Source organism: Punica granatum, chromosome 2 (assembly GCF_007655135.1).
Source record: "Punica granatum isolate Tunisia-2019 chromosome 2, ASM765513v2, whole genome shotgun sequence".
NCBI classification, from domain to species: Eukaryota; Viridiplantae; Streptophyta; class Magnoliopsida; order Myrtales; family Lythraceae; genus Punica; species Punica granatum.
This window is the reverse complement of record NC_045128.1, coordinates 29,026,628-29,035,433: the sequence shown is the minus strand read 5'-3', so window position 1 is coordinate 29,035,433 and position 8,806 is coordinate 29,026,628. Positions and strand designations below refer to the sequence as shown.

The following is an 8,806-nucleotide window of genomic DNA, read 5'->3' as shown; positions in this document are numbered from 1 at the left end:
TTATAAGATGAAAATCTTTTCGTATGAAACTAAAATTCCATTTTTCAACTCCAAATACCATAATAGGACGAGATCGAAAATATCAAAATCGAAATGGCGTGGAGCACGAATTTTGTACGATGAAAAATCACGGAAGAAATAAAAAATTCTAACAATTTTTTTTTTTCGCTGAGTAAGAATTCTCACCAAATTAGAAGTTAGAAACATTGGATCCCATATGTATTTATTTGATAAGTCTCTTTTGGCCCTTACTTTCCCATCTTTAATTAGACAGCTCCACCACATGCTGCAATAAATTCTACAACACTTCACTTAATATATATATTTTAAGGGTCATATCAAATCTTCAACATTTACTCCCATAGATTAATCAATTCCCTAGAGGGACGCAGTTGCTTCTGATTCAACAATTATAGCTGATAAGAATAATTTCGCAGAGAACATTTCAGATGTAAAAAAAAAACACTTCGTCTTTTTTTTTTTTGCTGGAAGCATTTCGTCTCTATTAAAAATTTGTCAAGCATCAAGAAGTAATTATTAAATTCACCACACCCACCACCCTTAAACAATAATTAGATAGTGATTTGCGCGCATTATGCGTATAATTCGAGAATAAATTAGTAAAATATCAAGTTTATGAAGAAAATTTCTATCAGTGAAGTTTATTTTATTTTTTTATTTAATTTATACTTGTCCTATTTTCCATTTAATGCAACGAGCTCCTCATAATAAAAGAATGACATATTAATATAATGGTAAAAAATAATAAATAGAAAAGCCTTCTTTAGAGAAAAAAGAATAGGAAAGAAACGTAAAGTAATACTGAAAAAAAGTATGCTTTTTTTTATGATAATAACAGATAATAGATGATTTATCAAAAGCTTCTCTTTTTTTTGTAACATGTTTCCTTGAGAAAATAATATAAGGGGCCTCTTGGCAAGAAAATTGGCATTCTAGAAACGTAATTGTGAAATGGTGACAATAGCAGCCCTCTTCTTCAATAATAATTGATTTTTTGAATTTTAGGTTTGACTGGCCTCGCCAACTTTTTTATAGAATTATTGCAATTTGTGATTGACTCCAATTCACACGGGAGAAAAAGGATCATTTGCATGTTAAAGTACTTTTGTCCCTCTGGGGTCAATTTCAGATTGATTAAGACAAAAATTAAGTTCCTCTAATTTATTTATAGGTCGAATGAATTTCGTTAGTTCAAGTGATTCGACATTTATTTTTCTTAAATAAGATCTCAAGTTGTTGAGTATTACAAAATTTCACATAGAAAAAATGAAAAAATAACCATAAATCTATATGAGACTTGAGTACCAATACTTATCAGTTTAAACTTTTAAGTGAAAATGGACTCTAGCTCGTATGACCCATGTAAATTCAATATGGTATAAGCTCAAGTTACGCGTATGCATGCCAACACGTTAATGCGCACCCATACCACGCTAGGCCAATACGTTCGAGTGCAGCCAAGAGTGCGCTCGTATTAGTTCTCCCTGGCCCAAGCACAGAAGATAAGCCCGACTCGAGGTCAGTTGTTGAGAGCGAGTGTTTAAGGGCGCACAATGACATGTAGGCAGAAAAAAAGAGCACACGTTACATGTGAGGGCGGGTGTTGAGAATTATAAAATTTCACGTAAAAATGAAAAAATAATCATGAGTTTATATGAAATTTGGGTATCAACATTTATTAGCTTGAACTTTTAAGTAAAAATGGGTCATAACCCGTATAAGCCATGGGAATTCAATACAAGTTCAAGTTTTGTGAATAGAGGAAATTCAAGCTGAAAGAACTTTACCCCTTAATGAGCCGACGCGTCTTAATTGGATTAGTCATGGGCTTAATTAAGTTTTCATATTGTACGGTTGATATCGAAAAAAATATTTATAAGTCGTATCTCCCACTCAGCAGAAATGATGGCTCGCATAAAAAGAAGCTCGAAAATCGGAGAAAAGTTAGAAAGAAAATATTTTTATTTAAGTCGAAACGATAGTTGGTTACTGTAACAGAGGATCAACTTTCCTGGTTAACGTGAAATGATATCTTGACGCCTGATTTGACCCTTAAGGCCGGCGGCCTCCTGTGAAGTTTCTAAAGTGGTGCCAACAATTAGAGGAATATTTCTTGGGATTAATCACATTACTATACGAAGATTATTATATTAGCCACATTTTAAATTTTATAAACCACACGTAATTACGTACATAATTGCCATATGTCGTAATTTTGTTAACTGCCAATTTGTCTTGGTGCGTCCTTTATGTCATAACCCGAATATATATATATATACACGTTTCTATATTTATATATATGTAGGGTCAAAGACCCTAAACTAATGTCATTGTATACGAATTGACCGAAGTTTCTCGAACCGTGCAATACCCTGAAATAATCGGTCAAATAATCATGCGGTCTAATGTTAATTTTTTTATGCGGGCAATATGGATCACGCGAAAATATAAGATGAACGTACTTAAAGATGATTTGCTGCAACGCACCGGAGTAGAGCCACTCTTTTATTTCAATCTCGAGCTGAGGTCGAGCTCCGATGTTCGCTGCTCAAGATCGAGTTCAGCTCATTTGTAGTTGTCCAATTGAGATTGAGCTCTCATAAACTTGGCCCAGTCACACTTATTCTGATAGTCATGTTCTATTATGGGGCGAACTGGTGAAATCACCAGTCTTGTGTCCAAATCTCGAAGGAACAGCTCATCCATGTACGTCGCAACCGATTTCGAGGATGACCTACTAGCTGTGGATGCTCTATGAGAAAAGAAGAGGAAAATTATAGCATTCAATCATCAATCAGCAGGGTGCGAAAGCACTTGAAGAACAATGATTTGCACAAGTGCAAGAACTTTTGCAGAAAGTTTCGTGCAAGCGCGAAAAGAACAACGTTTCGTGCAAGTGCAACAACTTACACCGAAGAATATTGTTTATTTTATATGAAATTTTTTTTTGCATAAGAATAATAATGTTTCATATAAGACAAAATCTTCTATACTAAAGAGTAAATTGATAAATTGGTCCCTTAGAAATTAGATGTACATCAAATTTACCTTGAGAAATTTTTTACATCAATTTATACCTTCACTTTATAATTTTACATCATATTCAACCTCCCGTCCAATTCCGTTAAAGGACCCATCCGACATTGACTCATTCAAATCCTTGGCTGAATATATCAATCCTCTTTTCTTTCCAAACACATGCACACACACACATATATAAAGGAAGGCAGAAGCAACACCGAGGTTTCTTCGATGCAGCTCCCAACAAAGCTGTAAATGGCTGAAGCAGCCAGACCACCACGGTTTCTTCGATGCAGCTCCCAGCGCCCACCAACTCTCTCTAGCCTGCTGCCTCGCGGCTCCTCTGTTACTCCTTGGTCAGATCTGGACGACTCCTCGCTAATCCTTCCAGATCTGATCTTGATGTAAGCAGGGTCGGATCCGACTCGGTTTATCGAGTTCGGTCAGATTGGACCCATCCTATTCGGGTCGGGTCCAATCAGTTTGTGGGTGTCTGAGGTGCTGAAGTCGTAATGTGTCGACCTCTCTCTCTTTTGTCCCTTTTGTTGCAGGTACCTTCCCCGTCTTGCCGTATTGGTTGGCTCTTGATTTGCTAGTGGCAGAGAGAGAGAGAGAGAGAGAGAAGTTGAGAGGCGTCTCAGTAGAGGCTTCCGTTTCGTTTCCGCAGGGCTGAAGCGGCGGGGTATCCGATTGGCAGAGCCGCAAATATAGTTTTGCATCTTTTTTCACTGTGATTGTGCTGAACATCTTTTGTCTGCCTTTTACATTCCACCCTTGTTTTTTTCCTCCTTTTTTCATTTCTGATAGAGTGATTAGTGGCTTCAGGGATTCCTTTTGATGCAGCTTACATTTCATCTGTGGGTGCTTGCCGTTCCTTTCATACCTGTGCTCTTTCTAGCTGACAAATTCCTCTTCTCCTGGGATCTCTGAAAATTTATTCTTTTACAGGTTGGTTAGATTGCCCAGCATTTGGTCAAGAGATAGACTGCTTCATTCCTTCTAAGGTTCCACTTGGTGAATCCTTTAATGACTGTATTCCTCCTGCAAAAAGATACTCGTTCAAGCAAGTGAATCCGATCTTGCCATTTCGCAGCTCAGCTTCGGCTTTTTTGATGATTTGATTTGAGCATTGAAAGTTTGGCGTTGGATTAATCTATGGGGGAATTGGGGTTTGCCCTTTTGAGTTTGGACTTTTGTGGAGGAATCAAATCTGAGCCATCTTCCGTTTCCAATTTCACGAGCTGTGGTGTGGGCTTTGGGCTCAGTTGCATTTTGCTTTGTTAGCTGGAAATCTTCTGATTAAGATATGCCATTTCCAGTTCTTAGCTCAAACACTACAGCACATGGAATCAGTGCTGCATGACTATTCTGCAGGAGACCTGTTTCATTCTCTGGAGGACCAATTCAATAGTTTACAGCTGTAGGAATGTTGGACATGTGTATAGGCACTTTTTTCAGTTGTAATGACAGAATTACTGTCATTTATGTTTCGGTTTCTGTGTAATGCAGTTTTGCAAATCTTTGCAGATGAGTTAATGAAATTAATGTGTTGTTCTCTGAACTTCCTCTGTTCTGTCCGATAATCATTATGTTCCACTGTTCTTTATCAAGTTTATTCCCTCTACCAAATAGCTTATTTGCTATATCCAACTGCCGGAATTTGCAGTACATGGACAAAAGCGCATTGTGAACCATCTGATCAAACAAGTAACGTTTTCATGAACCATCTGATCAGTACTAATCCATGAAATGTATTCATGAACCATCTGATCAGTACTAATCCATGAAACGTTTTCCCCTCAAGGACATTCATTGAATTCCCAAACCCCAAAAGCATGCAACTGATAACAATTCCATCAGGATGAAACTCAGTATACTGCATTTTGTGAAACAAGGAAATGCATTCCCTCATCTTCCCGACCCTTGCATCCCCAATCACTGATGTCCACGTGAATATATTCTGATCTACAACTTCACTGAAAGAACGATATGCCTCATCAGGGAATTAACACTTTGCATACATAGACAAAACTGAAGACCGAACAGCTAGAGAAGACCCATCTCTAATTGTCGCCATTAGACCATGCAAGCAACTACCCTCCACTAAATCTTTTCTCTTGACCTGATAGAAGCTGACATTTGTTCAACAAGATTGCTTCAACAAAATTAAGGAACTCGACAGCTATACACAGTACAATTATAGGAATCAGATAAGAAGTTTACTATGCATTGATGAAACTCAATAAACAATCGCATACGGAGGAACTCAATATACCATTGAAGTTTATATGAGATACATACTAGTCTTTACAAGCCTAAACAAAGAAACAAATCCCTTCCCCTAAATATAACAAATACCAAATCCATATAGGACTTGAATTTGGTACCTATTATACAAAAAATACAGTGCTTTCACAAGCTAACATGCATATCTGTATTTAACTCCCCAATATCGAGAAGCTTAGCGCCTAATATTAACACCTTTAGCTCCTTCCAACTTTACAAAAAGAATCAGAATATATACCTTAGATCACTTCTAACTTTACAAAAAGAACCAGAGTATATGCCTCATATCACTTCCAACTTTACAAAAACAAACACAATATATACCTCAGATCAAAAAGTTCAGATCTAGTCAAAAAATTACAAATGGCATTACCCAACATTTCTTTACTGTGAAGGGGGCTTTTGGTTGAGGTTGAGGTATCTAGCAAATCTTTTTGCAGTTGCAGGACCAACAGCATGCATGGTTTCCAATGACAGTGATTGTTGTCCCTTGAAAATGAACTGAGTTTGTACTGATTTGTTGATTTGCTGGTTCGGGGTACAGTCGATGGCCTCACAGGAGGGGTCCTGAATGCAGGCACTCCCCTCACAACACTTTGTCTATCTAGCATTGCCATAGTTGGTGTTACTCCAAAGCCAAACCTCCACTACAATGTCAAATACTTAACATCAACATACTCAAACGGCTAATACATATTCAATACTTCAAACACATTAATACATACCATAGATGAACTTGATGCAACTTGAGATGGCACTACTGAACTTGAAACAGTTACTCCTGAGCTTGAAGCATTCCTCAACTGGATAATAGAAATCTTTCATGCTAATAAACTCATTTGCAAGTTTACTTATAAGAAAAATAATACTACTTAATATATACCTGTGCTGATGGACTTGGCCTTTCAGGTGGAAAATCTCGACCTACCAGAGGAGTCCCCTGCATTGTGAGGAATTTCATTATTAGAAAAATAAAAGCACATCAAGTAAAGCATAATGAAAAATCTTTAAACATGTACCTGTGTTGAATTAGTACCATCAGCCGATGCAACTGTAGAATTAGTTCCAATAGGCACAACATTGGATTTCTTTGAGGAATTTTTCTCTTTTTTCTTTAAACTTGAAGCAATTGAAGGACCTTTGCAAGTCCTAATGTTGTGTTTACTACCTCCACACTTCCCACAAACTATGGGACCTAAGCTTCTTTTCAGCTTATATGGATCTTTTGGTTCCTCTGCTCCTTTCTTCCTTTGCTTCTTGGGACGACCAGGTGGCCTCTTTAACTTTGGAGGTTGGACAGGGTCCTCATTTGACTTTGTCCAATATTCCTCACCAGCAGTCGGTTTGATGAAAAAACCATAGAGCTGTTCATGTGTGCTCCTTGAATACCATGGATGCACAAAATCTTCAGGCTTCAGATTATTAAAGCCAATGCAAGCAACTGCATGCATACAAGGGATCCCAATAAGGTCCCATTCCCTGCAAGAACATGTATGCATCTGTAGGTCCACAGCACATTTGGAATTTGGAGGGCATGTGACCTCAAATTTAACCATATCAGGATCACCAGCCCAATGTGGAGTCCACGCAGCAGCTCTATTTTTCATGATCTCCAACTTAGTTTGAATTCTAGGACAGAGTGGACCTTTGTATTTGGCCATTTGCAGCTTGCTCCTTGTCATCTTTTTCATAATGTACATTCTGATTCCTTCAACCATGGTGATGATGGGCTTATTCCTAACTTTCATTATTTCAGAATTGAATTGCTCGCACATGTTATTTGTCAGTGAGTCATTCTTTGAGTATGTATCAAATGCTGACCTGGTCCATCTGTCAGGTGGTAATTTGCTCAGCCAAAGCCATCCTTCAAGACTGATTGTCTTCAAGTGATCCATCCTCAGTTGAAATTGCTGCTCAGTTGCTGCTCTAGCACAAGCCCAGAATGCATCCTTCAGCTCTTTACCTGGCCAATTCTTGTTGAAATTGGCCCATATATGTCTAGCACAAAACCTATGTTGTACTCCTGGGCAAATCTCCTTCAGTGCAGCATCTAGGCCCTATAAATATGAAGTAATTGGATTAGCAATAAGCAAAGGTGAATAAATAAGTAATGAATGGAATAAATTAAATTTAAATATACCTTTTGCATATCAGACATGAAGCTAAAACCATTGAGCACAGGATCCCCTAAGTCATCCACAAGATTTATGAGAAACCATCTCCAGTTTTCTTTGTTTTCCACATCAACTATTGCATATGCTATTACATAAAAGGCATTATTTCCATCTTGAGCAACAGCTGATAGAAGTTGGCCCCCAAAATATCCCTTCAGGAAACAACCATCTAGGCCAATAAGTGGCCTACCACAACTCAAAAATCCAGTCTTACAAGCCTCTAAGCATACATACATTCTCTGAAAATGATGTGAGACTGGAGCAACATTCAGTCCCACGCTCGACCCTGGATTGCTTTTTAGAAGTTCATTACAGTAATCTCTTAGCTTAGCATATTGTTCATTCTCTGAACCCTGACATGTCTTATGAGCAATACATAGAGCCCTGTAAATCATAGCATCTCCCACTTTCACTCTATATGAGTGCATCAGGTAATCATAAGCTTCTTGTCCAGTCATGCTTGGTTGGAACCTAACCCTCGGAACCAATTTACTTGCCACCCACTCCCTTGTGGCCAACTTATTCTGTAACTTTCTACAACATGTATGTTCACTCACGAAAGTTTTCACTTGATATGTGTTGTTCTTCTTGTTTAGTGAGCATAATATAACCCACTTACACTCTTTCTCCACACATTTCGCCCTTACCCTTGTGGACTCATTTTTCTTAAATCGAACTTCTCTTCCCCTACTAATATTATAATCCCTCACTGCATTCCTAAACACTTTTAGATTTGGAAATTCCATCCCAAGCTCTATTGTAATATGTTCAAACTCAACTGCTTCATTAAACACTGGTAGCTGCACAATCTCCCCATCATTCTCATTACCTTTAAGAGACTCTAGCTCATCTGTGTCATAAGCATCAGAGATGGCCAAATCCTCCACCACAACATTTATCTCTTGTTCTGCAAATATTCTCTCTTGCTCTACAAACAATCTCTCTCTTTCTTCAGTTGTTCTTTGCTTGAACCTGGTTTTTGTATTTTGCCTTTTTCTTTTAGCTTTCGACTTGTCTTGCATTTGAGCCTCTTCGATGCTATATCCACCAACACCAGCAACTTGCAGTCCAAATCCTCCAGCACCAGCATCATGCGATGTACTCCCTCCAGTAGCAATAAATTTAGGATCATCATCATACCAATCAAGATACAATTCAGGCCCCGCGTTATAGCCATTGTCCTCGACAAACTCCCATGCCATACTACAACAATCCAAAGAACAATAGGCATATTTAACATGAATTGAAGATCATCACCCAAGCATTGTTGAGTAAACATGCCGAGTGAAGAAAAAAATCCACTC

The 8,806-nt window shown here is 38.0% G+C and overlaps 1 long non-coding RNA gene across 1 annotated transcript; it reads left to right on the top strand.

The window, feature by feature from the left end:
• The first annotated feature begins 3,257 nt into the window (after positions 1-3,257).
• Positions 3,258-4,607, top strand: LOC116195296. The gene is made up of 2 exons (XR_004154617.1): positions 3,258-3,593; positions 3,991-4,607. It is a non-coding gene; the product is annotated as an uncharacterized LOC116195296 (long non-coding RNA).
• The last annotated feature ends 4,199 nt before the right edge of the window (positions 4,608-8,806 follow it).